General features: G+C 53.1%; 1 pseudogene; it reads right to left on the reverse strand.

Moving 5' to 3' along the window:
* Positions 1-2,429: 2,429 nt before the first annotated feature.
* LOC121817981 (ubiquitin carboxyl-terminal hydrolase 17-like protein 6) lies at positions 2,430-8,107 on the reverse strand (annotated as a pseudogene).
* Positions 8,108-10,857: the final 2,750 nt, after the last annotated feature.

The raw sequence follows: 10,857 nt of genomic DNA on the forward strand, positions 1-10,857 counted from the left end.
ATCTCATGTTTGTCAGTCTGGGAGGCCAGTTCGGTCAAAGACATCTTATCCCCATGGCTACCAGGTACATAGTCCTGAGAGAGAAGACTCTTGAGAGTCCCTTGGACTGCAAGGAGATCCAACCAGTCCATCCTTAAGGAAATCAGTCCTGAATATCCACTGGAAGGACTGACGCTGAAGCTGAAACTGCAATACTTTGGCCACCTGATGCAAAGGGCTGGCTCATTTGAAAAGACCCTGTTGCTGGGAAAGACAGATTGAGGGCAGGAGGGGACGACAGAGGATGTGATGGTTGGATGGCATCATCGACTCAATGGACATGGGTTTGGGCAGACTTCATCTCAGGCAGAGAGACACTTCAAGGCTGAGGGAGTTTCATCAGGCCCCTCTCCCACAATAAGCATTTTTGAGATAGAATGGCACAAGGTGTGTCATCCCCAGACATAAAACAATTGACATGAATACTGATTTGTTGAGCCATTATCAGCCCAAGGTTTGAGACAAAAGTTAGTCTTAGGCAGAACCGATCTGAAGAAAATGGGATCCCAAAGCAAATACATAGTTTCATTAGCATAGCTGAAGAAAACCATTCCTAAGAAAAACGCATTGTTTAGCTCAAGGTCTGAGAAAAGTTAGGTTCACAGAACCAGGTGTCACTTGCAGCTTATTTCTTCCTGCTGCTTTGGGGCCCCTGGCCTCCCTACTGAGGCTGCTAACACTCTCAGTTGTTACCATTAGCACCACCTGGCAAGCTCTCTTCATTTAATAGCTCATAAAAATAAAACAAAAATCACTTTCAAATAGCAAGTGATTCTTCTTTTTGATTTTCCTCCAGTCAGAGATTCTGGGACCAGCAACCTTTATCTGTGGATTTTCCATCATCAACATGTGTTCCTTGGGCTTATTTCACTCGGTCGTAAAGGGGAAATGTATGGCACATCACGGGGCATGTTTTCATAGCCTGAGCGTATACACGGCAAACACCCCTTCCACATTCCATTTACTTGCTGGGAACCACTTCCATGTGAATTAGCTGTCCTTAGGGCTCCAGAAAATGTGTGCCTTTTAGAGGCTGCAGGTGGGGTATCCGAAAGAATTCACCTTCTGAGCAGAGCCCTTGGTCCAGTGTTGGTGCCTGTGCGGGGAGGCGGGGCACAGGTGCGCTCACTGTCCCCGGGCCTGCACATGCCCTCTGGCTGGTGCTGGGACAGGGCAGGTGTCCTGGCCATCCTGCTACAAGCTCGCCTGCCTCTGCCCACATCAGGAGCACAGGCCTCCTGAGACCACCCGTGCCAACGACCCGCCTATTGTTGCTGGAGTCAGAGGACACGTTTGCCTGTGCCTGCGCTTATGCAGCTTCTGATCCAAGCCCTCTTGGTACAATTTGAAAACTAAAGCCTAGAAAGAGGCAGACTTGTCCGGAACACAGTATGTGAGCAGAAGCCAGTAGGAAGGTGAGGACCCCAGCTCCCTAAGCCAGTTCGCAGTCCTATCCTTCATGCTTGCTTTGGAAGTGAGAGACCCTAAGTTCCTGGTGAACTCTACCAACCTGGCCCCATTTGGGCCATTATTCGCTGTGCATTTTCATGCTCACACAGGCAGGCACAAACAGAAACAGGGTCCATGGTGGGGGACGATGTCAGATGGTAAAGGAAGAGAACACACAGTGTCAGTGCTGGGAGCGCAGGAAGGGCTGGAGGCAGCTCTGCCATGGAGCAGGGGCCTCCACACCCCGCTCCTGGCAATGGGCGATGCGTTCAGAAGTCCAAAGCGCGAGGGGGATTCTCCACGTTCCCTGAGTCCTGCCTGGGCGTGGGCCCTCTCCACAGTGTTCTCCAGTGAACACTGGCTCAGTCCCACAGTCCACCTTTCCAGGATTTTAAACCCAGGCTGAGCACACACCCCATTCCCCAGTGTAGACGGTGCTACAGGACAGAAGGACTTGCTTTCCTTTCCTAAACATTGTGTGCTTGCTATTGGACCCCCCAAGGGTTCACTCAGTATGCTTGGGAAATCTGTCGACCTTGCTTCCCCACCTTTGACCCCTGTGTTCTGAGAGCTTGGAAAAATGCTTTCCACTCACAGAGGCCCCTCAGATGAGAGAGGAGGTGAAGGAACAGGGGCTTGTGGTGGGCACGAGAGGGCACAGTTGTGGACTCAGAGTCAGGGTTCCAGAAAGGAGACCAGCCCTAGCCGGGTTCTAGAGGTTCTCATCTGAAAGTGGGAGGAAACCATTGTCCTGTGTGAGCTGAGGATGCAACACGAACGAACTAAACGCCAAAGAGAGGAGAGGAAATGAAAAATCAGGAGGCGATTCCCGGGTCTCTCCACAGCCCTGGAAGCCTGCCTGAAGCACACTTTCGTCTCTGGAACTCTGGAGAGCCTCTACCTTGAAGACCTGAATGAAGGTTCCGGTTAGTCCTGCAATGCTAGCGCAGGCCACCAGGAGGCACCGGGTCGGGGTTGCTGGCTGAGCTTTGCTGGAGCAACTGGAGAGAGAAAAAGGATGGCGGAGGTCATTGTGGCCATGCTCCCGCCTCAGAAACAGCATGTGCTTCCTAGTAAGAGTGATCATCTCAAGAAACTGACCTGGACAGAAGGGGAAGGGGAGCCCCAGGGTCCTCCCGTTTGTTTACTCAGCACCCAGGCCGTGAGTACTCACTCTATCCCAGGTGACTCAGTGGTGCCGAGGACAGTGCTGAAAATGACCAGCGGCCCCTGCCTTTCAAGGAGCTCTCGGTCTGGAGTGAGGAAAGAGAAAAGTATGGAAACCAGACGGGAAGGAAAAGAACAAGAGCTCTACAGAAAATAAAAAAGGGCGTTGTGAGGGAGGGCTTGGAGTCACTGGTCAGGAGGGTCTAAAAGGCCTTGCTGCGGTGACCAGGCGGAAGGGAAGGCGCTGGGCCTGCACAATTCTAGGAGAAGCGCGTCTGAGAGCAGGCAGCCCTTACACAGAGACATGGAGGCCGCAGTGAGCCGCCAGGTGAGGCTGGGAGTGTGAGCGCTGTGTCCGGAGGGAGGCTGGTGGGCGATGGTGCTCGGGGGTGGGGTCAGTTCCTGGTTCCTGGCAGACCGTGCTTTCTGTTCCTCTCTGACAGCATTACTCCAAGACTGCACTCTTAAACCTTGCCTATTAAACTCCTCACAGTCTGTGAGCCAGAAATGGCTTACTTGGGTGTTTCTGCCTCAAAGTCTCTTTGCTGCGGTGGCGGAGAACTCAGCTTATATTATTTTGGAGCTTCAAAATCATTGCAGGTGGTGACTGTAGCCATGAAATTAAAAGATGCTTGCTCCTTGGAAAAAGAGGTATGACTAACAAATACAGCATATGAAAAAGCAGAGACATTATTTGCCAACAAAGGTTCTTTGAGTTAAGGATATGGTTTGCCCAATAGGCATGTATGAACGAGAGAAATGGACTACAAAGAAAGCTGAGAACCGAAGAACTGATGCTTGAAAACTCTGGTGTTGGAGAAGACTCTTGAGAGTACCTTGGCTGCAGAGAGGTAAAACCAGTCCATCCTAAAGGAAATCAGTCCTGGATGCTTACTGGAAGGACTGATACTGAAGATGAAACTCCAATAATTTGGAAATCTGATGAAAAGAAATGACTAATTTGACAAGACCCTGATGTTGGGAAAGATTGAGGCAGGAAAAGAAGACAATAGACGATGAGATCAAAGGATGGAGCCAACAAAACCAAGGATATTAGACTGAAAACTCTGAGACTATGCTAAGGATACGGAAGCCTGGCCCGACAACCTTGCCTTCCGGGTAAGATGTTGAAGGGAGCCGGACACGCACCTCCCCCATGCTCAAAAGCAGCCCCCGGGTCTCTGCAAACAAGGCCCACGAGGGTTTCCATCTCCTACCTGCAGCTGCACGCCGGTGCCTCCTTCCCTCAGACCTTCGTCCAAAGGGCTCGGGATGCAAATGATTCGGGGCCATTGGGCCTTCCAGCCTTGCCCACTAGAGATTCACTGCAGGCCTTCCAAGTTCAGCACACAAATGCGGGCTGCAGAGGAATGCCGTGGGCTCACCATTCACATCCTAACACACTTCTGGAAACATGTCTGCCCACCTACCCTCTCCCCTTTAGGGGTCTCCCCATCCCAGACCCCTGCCTGACACAACCCCTCCCCAGACAACAAGAAACCCTTGCCTCAACTTTGCTCTCCAGTGAGGTCCGCTGCGAATTCTAGGCTTTCTCACTGGACACTCTTCGAGCGTTCAGGGTCCTGGCACCAAAAGCTGCTGGGAGAGGGGCACATATGCTTCTCTCCCTTCAGGGCCGTTGGTCAAGCCCCAAAGCGAGCTCATTCCGAAAGGCATAGGCTTGCTGCAACTTAGGATTCATTGCTTCAGCTCCTTTTGTGTCTCTGTGGCCTATTTTCCTTCCTTTTCCTTCTTCCATTTGTTCAGATTGTTGTTGGTGTTGTTGTTGTTGTTGCTCTCATTGTTTGTTTGGGTTGTTTGAGGTGGTTTTTTTTTCTTTTTTTTTGGTTTTCCATTTATTTTTATTTATTTATTTTTTAATTTTGTGTTCATTTTGTTATTTTTTTGTTGCTTTTATTCTCTTTTTGTATTTTATATACACTAGTGGAGTCATACAGTCGTCTTTCCAATTCCAGGGCTCAAGACGCCTTATAACTCAAGGTATACAAAAGGTTTCCCTCCTGGAGGAGGATGACTGTTGCTTTCCTTCTCGGTGTGGGACAGGTGTGTTTGTTTGCTCTCCCGTCCTGGACATTATGCTTGCCTTCCAGGACAATGGGGGTTTCACGGTCCATGGGTTCCACGGTCCATATATAGCTGAAGCGTTGATTCCGTGGATCCTTACTAGGAAAGAACTGCCCTGACCCTGCTTTCTTCCTTAGCCTTTTGCACCCCTCCCACGTCCCACTTCCCCATCCCATCCCAGGACCCTACCGCTTTGTGCTTTATTGTCCAAGTGCTCACACCCTTGCTGTCCTCTTGCCTCCTTCCCATGGCACAGAGAAGCGAGATCAGCCAGTATCTTTCTCGCTTTTGCACGGATTTCCCCCAGCGTAAGGCCACCTTCCCACTCGCTCTGCCACACCGCTCCAGTCGCCATTCTTCCCCTTTTTCTCCTTCTCCTTCTCCCTCTTCTTCAGAGGGGGTGGGTGGGGCAAGCAGTAAGTCCATTGCAGACGATGGGGCAGAGGAAGATGGGTGGTGATGATGAGGGAGGGCTGTGGGTGGCTCCACGTCCTCGCGCGGGGCACGCTTGTTCGTGTTCTTGGGGGAAGATACTGCTCATCATTCTTTTTCCAATCCACGTGTGGAGGGCATGGTGTGCTGTAGGGAACCATGGCGGGGAAAACGATCCATCGGAACGTTCTCTCTTGCTTGCCATGCCGCCTCGTGCAGTGAGCAGCCAGAGTTGTCCCTCGAGGTCTGAGATGTTAAACCGCACATTCCCGGTCTGCCCTTTGCTGGAGGGTTTGGGGTTCGCAGCCGTCAGCCAAGAAACAGAAATAAAACGCAAGAGGTGATTGATAAAGGTCCTCAGGCCCCCGTCCACCGGGTCACGGGAATCATGAGGCAGTTGAAAAAGCAGCTAGGGGAGGACAGTTTCCCCACCGCCCCAGGCAATTTGGAGGCCGGCCACATCTCTTCACGTCCAGCGGCGTTTGTCCGCGGCCCAGCTGGAAGAGACAACTAACTGCCAGGTAGGACGGGCAGAGTCGGAGGTCCAGTTGTCTTGCTATCCCAATCTAGGGTAGGCTCGGGCCTTTCCTCAGTGCGGGGAGGACCTTTGCTTTCAGAAATGAACGCTGCGCGACGGATCTCCACCTAGGCCCCGGTGCACAGCTGGTGGAGAGGTTTCTTTGGGACTAGTTGGCTCGCCTTTCTCCCCTTGGCCTTCGTGTCGGTGCTGGTGGTGCCGGTGGTGGTGCTCATGGCACTGTGGATGGCGTCTCCTGTTTGGCACTTGGCGCATCTCCAGCACACTCCTTGCACCGGAAATGGAGCCCCAGGGAACTTTGTGGACGAGCGTCCTGCCGGGGACGCACGGATCCCCGCCTCATTCCTGCCGGACCCTCTGCCTAGTAGCACGAGGCCTCCCGAGGGCAGCCACCCATAAAGACTGCTTGCCCATCTTCCCCCCGGACGCTGCTCGACGTTTGGGGCATTTTCGAGAGCCTGGCCGGCCGGAAGGACACGGTGCGTGGACCTGCAGCCACTCTTCCCTGCACCTACCCGCCGATGGGCTCCGGAGGTCGTCTCCTTGCTTGGCTGGCTGTGAGCGCCGTGAGGCGCCTCCAGGTGCATCACCAGAGCTGCCACGGCCGACTGGAGACGAAGAAAGGCAAGGCCACACCCAAAGTCCCATCCAGAGAGGACTCTCCCACCCTCGCAGAAGTGGCAGGCCCGGGCACCGTGCTCAGACCCGCTCACGCGCCCCATTCGCTCCGCCGACTTCCCAGCAGAGCCAGCCCTCGAGAGCTGAGCCGCTCGGGCACAAACCCGTTCCCGGGGAACACCGAGACCCCGGGCTCACTCCCGGCCCCCCCCCCCCCCCCCCCCCCCCCCCCCCGGAGGCCGCATCGTCCTCACCGCCAGAGAGGAACTCGCTCCTCGTCGGCACTCTTGGTGCATCGCCCAGGGCGTGCCCCACGCAGGGTGTGCCTGGGCGTCTGCACGCACGTGCGTCAGAGCCGGCCTACCACCACAGCCCCAGAGGTGGCCGCGGCTTCTTGTTCCTCCCCTTGGTCGCTCTGGCCCTCCCGCTGGCACAAGGGCCGTGGCCGACGTCCGTCGGCCCCGGAGGCGGGGTGTCCGTGCTGGGACGGTCGAGCCGGTGGTGCTCCTGGGCGGGCAGCGGGCAGTTTCTCCCTCCTCCGTGTCTGGACCGGTGAATCACGACTGCGCCAGCAGGCAGGGCAGCCTGGATCTTGCGCAGCTCCAAGGCCGGCTTCGGTCAGTTGTGTTCTTGCAGGCGTCTCCACTGCTCTAAGCTCATCCCTTCAGCCTCTGTGTCCCCCGGGGAATCCTGGGACCCAGGAGCTCTGCCAAGGCCTCCTGCAGGCTGCCCGGGGTCTGTGGGGTCAGCCCCGAGGGGGGCCGCTGCCCCTCCCCCAGCGCCCCCTTCCCACGCACCCTGCCAGGCGTAGAACAGGACGTAGGCACTCTGGCTCAGGGCAGCGGTCTCGTCACAGGCTGTTACCTTGGCATCATCCATCTTATACCATTGGCCGTTGCCCGCTCGGACGTAACAAAAGTAGTGTCCTCGCTCACAGCTCCACCCGGAGTGCACCAGCACAGCATAGAGCACGTAGCCCAGTGGCCCTGCCTTCCGCTCAGACGTGTAGGGCTGCACGTCCAGGCACTGGGGATAGCGCACCTCCTGAGCCCTTTTGGCCCCGCTCAGCTGTGTGAACCGCTTCAGCACCAGCACCAGGACCTGGGAGGTCCTGTGCAGAGTCAACCTCTTGGTGGCAGGCACCTTCCGGAGACAAACGCCACAGTCATAGGCATTTTCCGCCTCCAGCTTCTCGGGCTTGACCAGCTCTCTCAGAGCTTGCTCCACACTCTGAGCCGCCGTGATATCCAGGCTGATGTCCAGATAAGGGTCGAACGTGTCCGAGACACCGAGGCAGTGGAGACACTGGATCTGAGACCTCCACGTCCCGCCGAAGATCTGACGGACGACGCTGGTGTCCTCGGAGGCGTGGCCCGACGGCCGGGATGCACTCAGGCACCCTTGCTGCATGCCACTCAGAGTGAACATCAGAAACTCGTGGGCGTCTTCCTGCTGGTGTCTGTGGAAGCCCGCCAGCAGGTCCTTGTGGGGCCGGATCACCTTTCCCGCGTGAAGGAGGGCTCGGGTCACGTGAGCTCGCATGGCACAGAGCATGCAGGAGCCGCCGGCCGGACAGAGGGTGGCATGCTGCCGGGACACCAGCCAGCTGGCCAGGGGCGGCGTGTGGCTCAGACACTGCAGCGCCGCATTCACGTAGCACGTGTTCCCCAGATTCTGAAGCCCAGCGCCCACCCCCCACGGCCCCTCCAACTCAGGGCGACTTTCACAGGCGCCAGCCCCGCTGACCCGGGAGCTAAGTCACCCGCTGGGGGCGCCCGACTGCCGGCGACGGCCCCTCAGGGACAGAGGGTCCCCGAAGGGCATCCGCACCAGCGGCGCTGGCCCGACAACCTTGTCCTCCGGCTAAGACGTTGAAGGGAGCCGGACACGCACCTCCCCCGTGCTCAGAAGCAGCCCCCGGTCTCTGCAAACAAGGCCCACGAGGTTTTCCATCTCCTACCCAGCTGCACGCCGGTGCCTCCTTCCCTCACACCGTCGTCTCCAAAAGGGCCCCTCCCGCCCCCGTCCTTTGGGGCTTTCCACAGCCCCACCCCGCACGTGCAAGCTCCTCATTCGCTGAGGCGGCCGAGGGCCTGCCCACCCCACTCCCGCCATCCAACCACCGACACTTTTCTCGGGGAATTCCCCTTGAGGAAGCCCTGCCTGGAGCCACCCCGGGAGATCCCACCCATGACAAGGTCGTGTGGTAGAGAACTGTTAAACAAGTCTTGAGAACTCAATGGGCTCCCTAGTCTTTCTCGAGCATCCACTCCAAAACCAGTATCTGTCTGTTTTACTATTTCATGACTTTCACCATCTCCTCTAACATTAACTGGGTGCTATTCTTGACCACTTTTCTCTGGAGAAAATCATCTTAGAACTATAGCTAATAAGTCTCCTGTGCATGAGAGAAATATTTCCAATCAAAACCCCCTCTTTTAGCATTATATCTTGCTTGGCAAATATATCCAGACTGTTGCAGCTAATCATATGATTATTTACAGCCTCCCTACTGTGAGAGGCATAGAAAGCCTAAAACATAGAGCCTTTCAAAGAGTTAACAGTTATTTGAGTAGTACTAGGCATAGGATTTCTTTGTTGGGCCAATGCATGTTGCTGAGTTCCCAAGTCTCTAATCCACTGTGCACCTGGGAGTGCATTAGTTAACAGAGTTGGAAAGTAAGAAAAACAGGTGTAGCCTGAAATTAACCACATCAGACTTTTGAGCTAATTGGTTCTTTCTTGTAACTCACTGCACCTTTGCTTCGTGAGAATGCAACTCTGTTTGATACTTTCTAAGGCCGATATAGATTAGAAATATAAGAAAAAACATTTCAAGGGAAAATAAGTTTTCTGGTTGAACAGCCTTTATCAAAGAGGGTCATAAATGTTCACAGGCCTCCAAGGCCAGAAGATAATGTACACAATATTTTGGGAAAGGTTTACAGAAATAATCTTGATTTCGATAAAGACAAAATAGATGTAATGTTTGGGCTGACTCTGTATGACTTTGCATCTTTCATTTCCTCTATGTACAAGTAAAGGTATAAAGACTTTTGAAAATAAAAACAATGGACCTCACTTGAAGAAGCTTGGTAACCCTGTGTTTTTCTTTTTCTCTGTTTTCTCTTACTTTCTTTTCAGGCTGATCCTTGGAGCATAGAGGCTCCCTGCGTTCTCTTATCTGCCCGGGTTTCTAAGACCTGAACGGGAAGACGTTCTGCATCTTCATTCCTTGGGAGACCAGGAAGGCACCTGTGGCCTCCGTGAACGGGGCAAACTTCTTGTCTCGAAGTTTTATTGACTTTCTATGAAACCAAGGAATATCAGCTCTTTCTCCTCTATTTTCTTATCTACAATATTCTTTCCTTATTTCTCTAAATCATCTGCTGAGGCCACTTTTCCTTCAGGTTCCCCTGGATCCTGCGGGTTGGACTCGGCAAAGCCCTACAGGCACTTCTGACCTGGCCGCCTGTGCCAAAGGACTCTGGATGCGAATGATTCGAGGGCATTGGCCTTCCAGCCTTGTCCGCTAGAGATTCACTGCAGTCTTCCAAGTTCAGCACACAATGCGGACTGCAGAGGAATTCCGTGGGCTCACCATTCACATCCTAACACACTTCTGGAAACATGTCTGCCCTACTCCTCTCCCTTTAGGGGTCTCCCACCCCAGACCCCTGCCTGAGGACAACCTCCCCAGACAACAATAAACCCTTGCTTCAACTTTGTTCTCCAGTGAGGTCCACTCCGATTTCAATGCTTTCTCACTGGACACTCTCCTAGCGTTCAGGGTCCTGGCACCAAAAGATGCTGGAGAGGGGCACATATGCTTCTCTCCCTTCAGGGCCGTTGGTCAAGCCCCAAAGCGAGCTCATTCCGAAAGACATAGGCTTGCTGCAACTTTGATTCATTTCCTCAGCTCCTTTCCTCTCTCCCTGTCTTTTTGTTTTCCTTTTTTTTCTTTCCTTTTTGTTTTGTTTTCTTTAACTGCGCTTACATGTTATTTTCTTTTCTTTCTTTCTTTCTTTTTTTTTGTTGCTTGTCTTTTAAGATAACCAGTGTAGGCTTATACATTCACGTCTCAAAATTGCAGATCACTTGAAAACGTAAAGTTGCAATTCTCTCTCTCCTGCTGGTCTGTACTTTTCTCTCGTGCGGAGTGTCTTCTAGCTGTTCAGTTTGTTTTCGTATTTTAAGTTTTACCTATTTGTTTTCGCACAACATCAAAGTCCAAGTTTCAACTATTGTGTTTTAGCATTTTGTTTCAGCCTTCTTTAACTTGTACTAGTAGCTTTCGCTTCATTTTCATCACTTAAGTTTCGTTCTTTTCTCCTAGTTCCTTAGAGTTTTGCGAATGTTCCATTTCTCCAAATCCCACGTTTAACTGTATTTTAATGATATGTATTTCTGTCCTAAGAAAATATCTGTACTTTTTTCATGTCCTCTACCCGACCACCTGTTTTATCCAGGTGTTAATATAGCAGGCCCCACTTTGGTCCACAGCCATTCCCGGCTTTTCTTTTACATGG

Source organism: Ovis aries, chromosome 25 (genome assembly GCF_016772045.2).
Source record: "Ovis aries strain OAR_USU_Benz2616 breed Rambouillet chromosome 25, ARS-UI_Ramb_v3.0, whole genome shotgun sequence".
Taxonomy (NCBI): Eukaryota; Metazoa; Chordata; class Mammalia; order Artiodactyla; family Bovidae; genus Ovis; species Ovis aries.